We start from the raw sequence: 13110 nt of genomic DNA, 5'->3' as shown, positions 1-13110 counted from the left end.
TCTGATTAGGCACACACTCCTTCCCTCTTATTACCTCTATCCCTCATTTGAACAACAGTATTAGCCCAAACTCTCTCTGGATAATCCTTCTATTACACTGAGATCCAGGCAATCTCAACACACTGCACCACCCAAAATTATCAGCCACATGCATCCCACCCGGCCCCCTCTTCCTCTTTCTCTCCCTACCCTGTCTGCTCTCTCACGCACATCCTCTCCTCCTTTCCCTTTTCGGGTGCCAACGAGCTCCCTGCCTGTACAGGCCTGAACCACATGGCTGAGTTCACAGGTCATTTTACAAGAAGAAGAATTAATTAGCCTCATTGATGGGTTGGATCTGTGAGGCAGAGCACCATATTCAGACTATCCAGCCTCTCTCGCACTCCCTTCCAGTCAGTGTGATTATCATAAGTGAAAACTAAAGCAAAATCAAATTTTAAATAAATCAAAATCAAAAAAGTATGCTGGCTACCACCCCTGGAGATCGCTAGCTCATTGGTTCGAATCCCAGGGCGTGCTGAGTGACTCCAGCCAGGTCTCCTAAGCAACCAAATTGGCGCGGTTGCTAGGGAGGGTAGAGTCACATGGGGTAAACTACTTGGATGGGGGGGGCCTGGGTAGTTCAGTGGTAAAGACGCTGGCTACCACCCCTGGGGTTCGCTAGTTCGAATCACAGGGCGTGCTGAGTGACTCCAGCCAGGTCTCCTAAGCAACCAAATTGGCCCGGTTGCTAGGGAGGGTAGAGTCACATGGGGAAACCTCCTCATGATCACTATAATGTGGTTCGTTCTCGGTGGGGCACGTGGTAAGTTGAGTGTGGTTGCCGCGGTGGATGGCGTGAATCCTCCACATGCGCTATGTCTCCGTGGCAACGTGCTCAACAAGCCACGTGATAAGATGCACGGGTTGACGATCTCAGACGTGGAGGCAACTGGGATTCGTCCTCCGCCACCCGGACTGAGGCGAATCACTACGTGACCACGAGGACTTAAAAGCACATTGGGAATTGGGCATTCCAAATTGGGAGAAAAAGTGGAAAAATCCAAATAAATAAATAAATAAATAAACAACAGGAGAGGAATGTGGAAACAACAACAGTGTTTGTGTGAGGAGGTCTGGAGATACCTGCATTTGTATAAGTTGATTCTAAAGGAATATAAAGACATCTTTATGTGTCTAAACTCCTGAGGAGAAATAGTACAGTATCTCTTAGCAGTCATAGTGCGCATGCACCAACTGCCTGTGTATGTGTGCGTAGTCAAATTAAGTAAAGTTTGACAGGCTCACGTTTGAATGAACATAGACTCTGTGTTTGTGTATACTTTGGGCTTTACACCGATTATGCTTAATAACTGGCAATGTGTAAGCTGAAGTATACGCCTTAAATATTTCATTTTACTGGGGTTCAAAAAAGGATCTGTTAAAAGAAATATTCCTGGTTTAATACAAGCATGCATTTAACACATGCTTAAATCACTCAAAGCATTTTATGTATTTTAACCAGGCTTTAAGGACATGTATTATAGTTTATAACAATAGAATTATCATTACAAATGTTCTCATTACACATGTTTTCACATATAACATGTATTACACTTATTCACTAAACTGGAAAACACTCTGGGCTATAAATCATTAAATAAGATATGATTAATTCTAAATTTACATACCCAGTCCTCACATGTGTGCACAGAACGTGGTCAAACTCCACACATGCAATCCATATGCATCCTTCAAAAATGATCCATAACAAACACTCAATTTTAAAATATGACTCTTCTGAACACATATTCAGTGCAATTTATGAGCATTTTTTATAGCATTTACGATTTACCCAAAGAATTCTCAACCGATGAACAAAACTGGGAGCTCTCCTGCCCAATGTATGTTTTCACATCTCCAACACGAGAGAGTGCCGGAAAGCAGGCGTAGCAAAACTCCAGTTCTTAAAGGGGCCATGTCCAATTTATGACTAGAGTTAAATTACATTACATTTCACCTATTGGCTACACTTATAATTTTATAAAAGCACTACAATTAATTCTTCTGTTAAACCTGGTGCATTATTTGAGCTGTAAAGTTGTTTAAATCAGCATTTTAGGGTTTCTAGAATTACATCGTCATAGCAATAATGTTGTAAAATTAGACATACCTTTATACAGAAATGGTTAAAAAGGGACTTTATCAAACTAAAAATCACATGTTACATACATTGATTCCTTTTGAAACAGTGAGTATTTTAATGTTTTCTGATTGTCCCCATTCACTTCCATTGTAAGCACCACAATAAAACCCAGATTTTTTTTTAGTTTTTTAGTTTTAAAGAAAAGGAGGCCTTTTTTTGCCCACTACCCCAAATTTTGTGTTGCACGCAAACACCTTTACTGCCATTCTAGTGGCTTATTTAATGTGCGCATTGTGCACATTTCTGTTTATGTTTTAATAAGGAACTACAGAGAACGTCATGGTTACTTGCATAATCTCCATTCCCTGATGGAGGGAACGAGATGTTGTGTCGATGTAGTGACACTAGGGGTCACACTTGGGAGCCCGAGACACCTCTGGTCTTTGATAAAAGGCCAGTGAAAATTGGCGAGTGGTATTTGCATGCCACTCCTCCGGACATACGGGTATAAAAGGAGCTGGTACACAACCACTCATTCAGGTTTTATGCTGGGGAGCCGAGACAAGGTCCGGCCATTTCAGCGGGTAGTTCAGTGTTGTGGCAGGGGGGACACAACGTCTTGTTCCCTCCATCAGGGAACGGAGGTTATGCAAGTAAACATGACGTTCCCTATCTGTCACTCACTCGACGTTGTGTCGATGTAGTGACACTAGGGTTCCCTATACGAAACGCCACAACTGGCTGAACTATGTTACGTGAACTGGCGGTGTGTGGTGGGCAGATCACTGTGTGCCTCATAGCCAGCACACCAGGTTGACACGTAACCTCCCCCAACATATTTATGAGTGTCGAACGGCCCTTTGGGGACAAGTCGACTACCCAAAAGATAGAGACAGGCTAACCCAGTTGTGGCCTATTTTCCCCTTCTTTTTTCCACTCCCTAAAAAAGAAGGGGGATTATCCGACTGGGCCGCCAGGTCTAGTCAGGGGTGTCCCTCCCAAGGGGAAGACACCGCGGAGACCACACCTCACCCAAAGAGAGGGGGGAATATTTAAGTGGTAAAATACGTCACATGGTCTTTCCGACCATGTGGAGAGTCTTCAAGGTAGATCCTACCCAACGGAGGAGGAGTTACTACAAACATGGAGACTGGGGCAGAGGGGCTCTGCCCAAGGAAGACGCAGTTTGCCAACAGGGAAATGAAATAGCGGAAGATATATATCGCATGGGGTTATCCTTACAGGGAACCGCCACATGCGAAGCACCTACCCCAGAACAGGACTCTTAGTTAGCACGTGTACTGGGCTGGCAGCGAGTCTCTCCGAAAACTCGTCTGCCACAGGGCTCGGAGGAAGTCAACCAGGGAACAAAGTTTGTGAACACTATTGGGAATTAATGGTGCACGTCTTCAGCTCAAAAGGAGGTGGAAGGCGCTATGTGCAAGCGATACATACTTAAAATGCAAGTGGATGGTGATCAGACTTTTGAAGCTCAAAAAGAACAGACAGTCAGCATAAAGTCATCCATACAACTACAGTGGTTAAATGAATGTTTTCTAAAGTGACACGATCGCTTTTGGTAAAAAAAATAAATAAAAAAAAGTCAATATTTAAGTACTTTTTAACTATAAAGCATCACTTCCAGTCAGCAGCGCTATGCACATGTGATGTAATCGCATTGGCATGTTCACGTGAGAACTGACTCACATGCGACACACCTGGAAGAGCAGAACTGTTTACAACTGAGTAGGAGGAACACTGTACAGAAGCTTCGTTGTTTTGGTTTAGATCTGAATTTGTATGTTTGTTTACTCACAATTGTGAGTTTGTTTTCCTAATGTTATTATAGTAAGATCTAACATGTCGCGAGGAGCATGAGGTCCAAGAACCATGTCTGGGTGGGCCAGTAGGGTTCTACCAGGATGACCTGCTCCTTGTCCTCCCTGACTTTGCACAGGGTCTGTGCATGTAGGGTCACTGGTGGAAACGCATAGGAAATGCATATTTGCACATGCCAGGGGACCAGCTGTGTGCCAGCACGTTTATGCCGAGGGGGACCTCAGACAGGGCGTACCAGAGCGGGCAGTGGGGAGGATTCTTGGGAGGCGAACAGGTGCACCTGTGCCTGCCCGAATCAACTCCAAAATAGCTGGTCCACCTGAGGGTGGAGTCTCCACTCTCCCCTGAGGGTAACCTGTCGTGACAGCGCGTCCGCTGTAGTGTTGAGGTTGCCCGGGATGTGAGTGGCTCGCAGCGACTTGAAGTGCTGCTGACTTCAGAGGAGGAGACGGCGGGCGAGTTGTGACATACAACGAGAGCGCAGACCGCCTTGGTGGTTGACATATGTTACCGTTGCCGTGTTGTCTGTCTGAACTAGCACGTGCTTGTCCTGGATCAACGGCCAAAACCTCCGTAGGGCGAGCAGAATTGCCAACAACTCGAGGCAGTTGATGTGCCAATGCAGTCACGGGCCCGTCCACAAGCCAGCAGCTGCGTGCCCATTGCAAACAGTGCCCCAGTCCATCGTGACCACGACACGCCTGGAGACCAGTTCTAGGGGAACACTTGCCCGTAGTAATGAGAGGTCGGTCCAAGGGCTGAAAAGACGGTGACAAACCGGCGTGATGACCATGCGATGTGTCCCGCGGCACCATGCCCATCTTGGGACTCGAGTCTGAAGCCAGTGCTGAAGCAGTCTCATATGCATCAACCCGAGCGGGGTGGCCACCGCTGAGGATGCCCCAGGAGCCTCTGAAAAAGTTTCAGTGGAACCCACTGTTTTCTGTTTGAACACCTTCAAACAGGCCAACACCAACTGGTTGCGCTCGTTCGTGAGGCGCGCTGTCAAAGAGACTGAGTCCAACTCCAAACCGAGAAAAGAGATGCTCTGAACCGGGAGGAGCTTACTCTTTTCCCAGTTGACCCGAAGCCCTAGTCAGCTGAGGTGTGAGAGCACCAAGTCCCTGTGTGCGCACAACATGTCCTGAGAGTGAGCTAAGATTAGCCAGTTCCCGAGATAGTTGAGAATGTGAATGCCCACCTCCCTTAGCGGGGCAAGGGCTGCCTCTGTGACCTTCGTGAAGATGCGAGGAGACAGGGACAGGCTGAAAGGGAGGACCTTGTACTCATATGCCTGACCCTCGAATGCAAAATGCAGGAAGGGTCAGTGTCGAGGAAGGATCGAGACGTGGAAGTACTCGTCCTTCAGGTCTACCGCCGCGAACCAATCTTGATGCCGGACACTCGCCAGAATGTGTTTTTGCGTCAACATCTTGAACGGGAGTCTGTGTAAAGCCCGGTTCAGTACTCGCAGGTCCAAGATTGGTCGCAACCCACCGCTTTTTTGGTACGATGAAGTAGGGGCTGTAAAACCCCTTCTTCATCTCAGCTGGAGGGACAGGTTTGATCTCTGCGCGCAAGGTAGCAGCATTTTCGTGCTTCACCAAGGTGAAGTGGATACCGCTGAACCTGGGCAGACACCTGGCGAACTGAATCGTATAGCTGAGTCGGACGGTCCAGACCAGCCTTCGCGACGGATTGGAAAGCGCAAGCCATGCATCCAAGTTCTGCGCAAGGGGGACCAAAGGGACAACGTCGTCAGATGTACCGGCAGGTGGGGCCTCGCGGTGGGGTGGAGCTCGAGGTGCCACACCATGTCGTGGCCGTGCTGAGTCTAGGGACATCGAAGCACTTACCTGGCTCCTTGTGACCACCCCCGGAACAGCCTTGGATGGGGGAGGAAGAGGCCTGTCCTCATGACCCATGGAGACTGTCACATCAGGGGCTGATTTGTGCAACAGATGGGCACTCAGGGGCGGGAGACCACCGCTGGAGTGCCAAACCTGCCAAATAGAGTGGTGGACGGTGGTTGTGATGACAGCCGTGCACACCGGATACGTGACCCAGGGAACAAGGAAACTGCTCTTGCTGAACTCTTGAGTACTGCAGCCACTTGGGCTCCACACCGGGGCCGGGCCGAAGGGGCGGGCTGCTGCAGAGCCGGTGCAGTCACCGCAGGGTGACGCCCTTGGCATCGAGCAGACGGGGTGCGGGATCTTGAGGCGTGCCGGGGCAGGATATGCCAGATAGCCTCCGTTTACTGCTCCACCATCGAGAACTGCTGGGCAAAGTCCTTGACAGTGTCGTTGAATAGGCCAGCCTGGGAGATGGGGGCAGCAAGGAATCGTGTGCTGTCGGCCTCACCCATCTCAACCAGGTTGAGCCAAAGGTGGCGCTCCTGGACCACTAATGTGGACATCGTCCGCCGAGAGACTGCGCCGTGACCTCTGTTCGGTCACTGAGTGCAGTTCCTGCATCAATCCCAGGGCGTAACTACCTTCGTGCAGTTCCTTTAGCGCCTTGGCAGACTTGCAGGAGAGCCATGGTGTGCAGGGCGGAGGTGGCTTGTCCAGCGGCACCATAGGCCTTGGCCGTCAGAGACGACATAAACCTACAGGCCTTGGATGGGGGCTTTGGGCACCCGTGCCAGGTGGTGGCGCTCTGCGGGCATAGGTGCACCGCGAGTGCCTTTATCCACCGGGGGATTACCGAATAGCCCTTGGCCGCCCCATCATCCCATTGAGTCCCCAAATCGCCCCAAGTGCTAGCCGCGCTGGCCTCATACCCATGGGTAAAAGGACTGATGCGGGGAGCCTCTGGGGTGGCTTGCTTTCTTACGAAGGCGAGCCGCGACCGCATCGTTGCCATGGACATGTCCTCGCAATGAGTACATGACCATCCACGAATGCTGTCTCCATGTGAGCAGTGCCCAGACATGAAAGACAGTGATCGTGACCATCAGAAGGCGAGAGATAACGAGCGCAACCAGGAATAACACACAATCGGAAAGGCATCTTTAAAAAGACGTTCAGTGTGTGCCGCTCTTTAAGAAGAAATATACTCTTTTAGAGAAATATACTGTTTTAGAGAAATATACTCTTATTTCTGCTGAAGCGCCCAGGGGCATTCTCTGCAGTGCACCAGTGCAGAGGAGGGAGAAGCCGCTGAAATGCGCCGTCAGATCCAGCAGAGGTGAATGAACAGCCGTGGGAATTCAGCTCAGTGAGCATGACTGTTCGGCTCCGAAGAGAATATCTGAATGAGTGGTTGCATACCAGCTCCTTTTATACCCGTATGTCTTTTATCAAAGACCAGAGGTGTCTCGGGCTCCCAAGAGTGACCTCTAGTGTCACTACATCGATACAACGTCAAGTGAGTGACAGATAGGGAAACCTGAATATTTTGAGCAGACTTTTGATAGTTTTGGAGTCATGCAATGGAGTGTGTTTACATGCAAAATTAAAATAAAGTGACCTCAAATTAAGTTTAACTTTAGTTTTTGATGCTCAGTTTAGTCAAAACATTTAAACCTATACAACCCACCTTCGTTAACCATGAAAATGCCACTATATAACCCTAGATGGCCCTGAGAAATGTAACCCTGTTAATCATATTTAAATTATATCAGTTAATGCATTAACTTGGCAGCACTAAAATATCAGAATTAAAAATTAAATATAGTGAAACTAAATGCAGTCACAAAGTGAAACCTAACAAGGACTAAATTAAAAGGACAAAATAAAAAAATAAAAATGAAATGAAATATTCAAAACATTGCTCACTGCTTCCATTCTCATCTAGAGAGTTGGAGTTCTTGGATGATATTATTTCCATGCACCGAGACGCCTCTCTGAGTTAAATTAGCTCATTTCGGAGGTGAATGCCTCTTGGACAATTACGGTCTATTTTCTCAGACCAAAGTTGACATTTAATTTCTTCGCTGCAGTAGGGCTCTTTCAGCTTGTTTCCAAGTTCATTATGGTAAATGGCCTTTACAAAGCGAGTGTTTTGGCGTGAACTTCACTTTCACAGTGAACTTGTTTTATAGCCAGGCAGAGAAACTGTAATAGCTTGACTGTTCACATCAACATTGCTTACTGTGGGATGATTGCCAGCTCAGAGCCAATAAAATTAGAGCATACTTCTACAGGCAATAATACAATTACACACTTTTACAGACCGCCTGTCGGGTTGTAGCATGCTTCTACAAACAGCAAATAGACTTAAAAATACATCAACAGAAAGTAATAAGGGCTTTAGAAAACAGACAATAGCATTACAGTATTTCTTTTTAAGAGTCATAATGCCCGTACAGCAACATAACTTACTGCTTAACCACCATAGTATGATGCATCGTTAGAGAAACTAACTAGCTAGTCATGGCTGTTTCCCGAAACCGTGGTACCTGTGTCGCAGATCCATCATTTGAACCACGTTGGTTGAACAACGTAGAGCTGTCGTTAATGACGTTACACAGGGGGTGGAGTAATAACTTCTACTTTGCACTCGAGCACGCATGCGCATTCTTCAAAATGCTTTAAGAACGCCACAATCATTCTATACACAATAAAAGATATAGCATTATTTATACATACATATATATATATATATATATATATATATATATATATATATATATATATATATATATATATTATATTTATATATATATATATATATATACTGGTGGCCAAAAGATTGGAATAATGTACAGATTTTGCTCTTATGGAATGAAATTGGTACTGTTATTCACCAAAGTGGCATTCAGCTGATCACAATGTATAGTCCGGACATTAATAACATGAAAAAATTACTATTACAATTTGAAAAAAAATTAACCTACTTCAAATAGTTCTCATCAAAAAATGCTCCATGTGCAGTAATAACAGCTTTGCAGATCCTTTGCATTCTAGCTGTCAGTTTGTCCAGATACTCAGGTGACATTTCACCCCACGCTTCCTGTAGCACTTGCCATAGATGTGGCTGTCTTGTTGGGCACTTCTCATGCACCTAAAGCTCAATGGGGTTAAGATCCATTACAGTCTTTTCCAATTATCCATTGTCCACTGTCTGTGTTTCTTTGCCCACTCTAACCTTTATTTTTGTTTTTCTGTTTCAAAAGTGGCTTTTTCTTTGCAATTCTTCCCATAAGGCCTGCACCCCTGAGTCTTCTCTTTACTGTTGTACATGAAACTGGTGTTTAGCGGGTAGAATTCAATGAAGCTGTCAGCTGAGGACATGTGAGGTGTCTATTTCTCAAACTAGAGACTCTGATGTACTTATCCTCTTGTTTAGTTGTACATCTGACCTTCCATATCTCTTTCTGTCCTTGTTAGAGCCAGTTGTCCTTTGTCTTTGAAGACTGTAGTGTACACCTTTGTATGAAATCTTCAGTTATTTGGCAATTTCAAGCATTGTATAGCCTTCATTCCTCAAAACAATGATTGACTGATGAGTTTTGCCATTTTTGACCTAATATTGACCTTAAGACATGCCAGTCTATTGCATACTGTTACAACTCAAAAACAAACACAAAGACAATGTTAAGCTTCATTTAATGAACCAAATAGCTTTCAACTGTGTTTGATATAATGGCAATTGATTTTCTAGTACCAAATTAGCAATTTAGCATGATTAGCATGATAGCACATATTTTACAGAGACGTTACAGAAAATGACACAGAAACCACAATTTTCAAAGACTGAAATTCTTTTGGAGGAATTTCAAAAGAACTGGCAGTTCTTTTGGAGGATGTAGAAAATAACAAACAACAGCTATTCTCAAAGCTGAAAATACAGCTTTACAAATGCTGAAAAAAAAAAGATCTAGGCAGATATCACCCAAAAAACAAATGCAGCTGTCTGTGGATACGAGCGAAGCCCTGAAGAGGTAAGGAATAAGTGGAGGGACTTTGCAAGTGTCACAAAACGGAGGGCTGCAGCACATAAAAGGGAAGCAAATAAAACTGGTGGTCGTATCAATTCTGTTCCTTCTCTGACTGTGGAGGAAGAGAAAGTTTTGGCCATCCTGGGGCCTGAGGCATTGGAAGGGATCCCTGGAGGTATAGACACATGTGCTTTAACCAGCACTGTGCCTATGCCTTCAAGGTTGAGCCCCTCAACATCGGGCCCCCTCCATCCTGGCCCCTCAACATCAGGCCCCCTCCAGCCTGGCTCCTCAACATCAGGCCCCCTCCAGCCTGGCCCTTCAACCTCAGGCCCCCTCCAGCCTGGCCCCTCAACATCAGGCCACCTCCTGCTTGGCCCCTCAACATCAGGCCACCTCCAGCCTGGCCCTTCAACATCAGGCCCCCTCCAGCCTGGCCCCTCAACCTCAGGCCCCCTCCATCCTGGCCCCTCAACCTCAGGCTCCCTCCAGCCTGGCTCCTCAACATTAGGCCCCCTCCAGCCTGGCCCTTCAACATCAGGCCCCCTCCAGCCTGGCCCCTCAACATCAGGCCACCTCCTGCTTGGCCCCTCAACATCAGGCCACCTCCAGCCTGGCCCTTCAACATCAGGCCCCCTCCAGCCTGGCCCCTCAACATCAGGCACCCTCCAGCCTGGCCCTTCAACATCAGGCCCCCTCCAGCCTGGCCCCTCAACATCAGGCCACCTCCTGCTTGGCCCCTCAACATCAGGCCACCTCCAGCCTGGCCCTTCAACATCAGGCCCCCTCCAGCCTGGCCCCTCAACATCAGGCACCCTCCAGCCTGGCCCTTCAACATCAGGCCCCCTCCAGCCTGGCCCCTCAACATCAGGCCCCCTCCAGCCCGGCCCTTCAAAATCAGGCCCCCTCCAGCATGGCCCCTCAACATCAGGTTCCCTCCAGTCTGGACTGTCAACATCGGCAATGGGTTCTGGTACTGGGCTATTGCTCCCTTCCCCTGACTCACCTCGCTCTGAGGCCTCCTCATGTGCTGAGCAACTTCCTCCTGACATTTCAGAGCACCAACCATTAATGTCCTTCCAAAGGAGAAACAGGGGACGTTGTGGCTGCTGTGAGAAGCTGCTTCAGTCTGAGAGATAAAAAATAGCTGTACTCCAGGGAATCAGGAAGGAATTAAGAGCCCTGAGGGAGAAGAAAGACCAGCATCATGAGGAGGTTATGGCATATAGGAGGGCTAAATTAGAAGTATTACAGCAACAGGCCAGCAAGCCCTCTTTAGCCATGTTTTTAACCAACAGACAGTAAGTGCAAATTGCATTATTTTTTACTCAATATGGAAAGTCAAATAATGTGTGGCTGACACCATTGTAACCTTTATGAAATTTTGTTTTACACAGATCCACAGACATAACCCTCTTCTTTTTTTCTTTTGGCTACATTGTTGGCCACCATGCCTCTCAAAATCCAACCCCTCGTCCTTTTCGTGGGAGGTGGAAACAGACTCAGTCTAGCAAATGGAGCTCTGGTGAAGCTGTGTGGTGCATGGCATTCAATTAGCTTTTTAATGACAGAGAAGTTAAACACCATCACCAGTTAAATTTAAATACAAAATAAAATATCCTATTTGATGACTAAATTTACTCTTTTATAAAATGTATTTTGAGTAAGTGCTTTTCTAATATACTGGGCTTCATACAGTAGTTTAACATGTGCAAATGAGCACATAATTGTAACTTGATTCATCAAAGTAGTATAGTAATGCCAGATCAAAATGCAAGCAATTGCTGAGTGAAGCATGTCTCCAATGCAATGTCATCCCTTATTAAATACCTGAATAACGTGACCAAGTCTAATTATGAAGCATATTTATGGAATGGAATTCAAACTTTTATTATTTTGCTGTGGTGAGCCACCATCAAATACACTACAACCATTAAGTAAATGAAGTTGGCTTTGTAAAGAATTTCTCAATATACAACATAATAGCCATGAGAATATAAGCCAAACATGACACAAAATACTCTTTTATTTAAGTACTCAGCTAATTAAGAGAGATCTTCTTTGTCCTAAGCCACAGCATGACAACTATGAAAAAACATCATGACAACAGCCTATTTTAAAACCAAAAACCTATTAACACATGAATATATTAATCTGATATTCAAATTAAGCTGTGCCTTATTACTGTCACAAATCATTGATGAAACACTCACTTTTAGTTAGTTAATTTTGATGATTATTAGCCACCAAGGTGTTTCTATCCATTCCTCAAATTCATCAGTAGCAGGTGTATTAATGACTCTCCTAATAAATACAGTGTGTATAAAATGCTCAACAATGGCGGCTTTACAAAGAATCCTACAGCTTGAACACAGAAGGCAACACAGAAGTCAGGTAGTGTATATAAATGCCTGTATAAGGACAAATTTCTCCCCATTTTACTCTCTATCTGATGATGACATCATAAGAAAATTCTGGATTCCAAGGACCGAGATCCTTGAATTTGCTGCAGGTTGTGAAACAACACCTTCAGAGGGCCACAAGAAGAAACTACGCCTTAAGTCCAGCAGTGCAGTTCTTAGCTGCACTGCATTATTGTTCTGTGGGAAGTTTTATGGAGGTGGTTGGTGAGGCCTGTGGCTCAGCAAGTCTTAGGTCAGCAAGGCTGTGAATGCAGTAACACCATTGCTGTTACAGCTTATGAACACCATGCTGACTTTCCCAAAATAATGCCATAAATAGTTTTCATTTATCAATTAACATCATACAAAGTCCAGTAAACATAAAAAAGCTAAATCAATATTTGGTGTGACCACCTTTGCCTTTAAAACAGCCCCAATTCTCCTAGGTACACCTGGACACAGTTTTTCTTGGTTGTTGGCAGATAGGATGTACCAAGCTTCTTGGAGAATTCACCACAGTTTTTCTATCTATTTAGTCTCAATTGCTTCTGTCTCTTCATGTAATCCCAGACTGACTCGATGTTCAGTGGGGGGCTCTGTGGGGGCAATGCCATCTCTTGCAGAGCGCCCTGTACTTCTATTCTAATCTTTTCTTTTTGCAAAAGTAATGTTTGGGAGTCTAAAATGTATTTTTCCTATTGACACACTAAAGCTGAAGATATAAATAACCATCTTAAGACAAATGATTTTGTGGAACATCTTAAGTGCCTAAGATTTTGCACAGTACTGTACATGTAAACATGATTTTAGTGTGATAAAATCACCTACTAACCTTTTCTGTGTAAAGGGGTGGGTGA

Source organism: Myxocyprinus asiaticus, chromosome 5 (genome assembly GCF_019703515.2).
Source record: "Myxocyprinus asiaticus isolate MX2 ecotype Aquarium Trade chromosome 5, UBuf_Myxa_2, whole genome shotgun sequence".
NCBI classification, from domain to species: domain Eukaryota; kingdom Metazoa; phylum Chordata; class Actinopteri; order Cypriniformes; family Catostomidae; genus Myxocyprinus; species Myxocyprinus asiaticus.
This window is presented reverse-complemented; position numbering follows the sequence as displayed.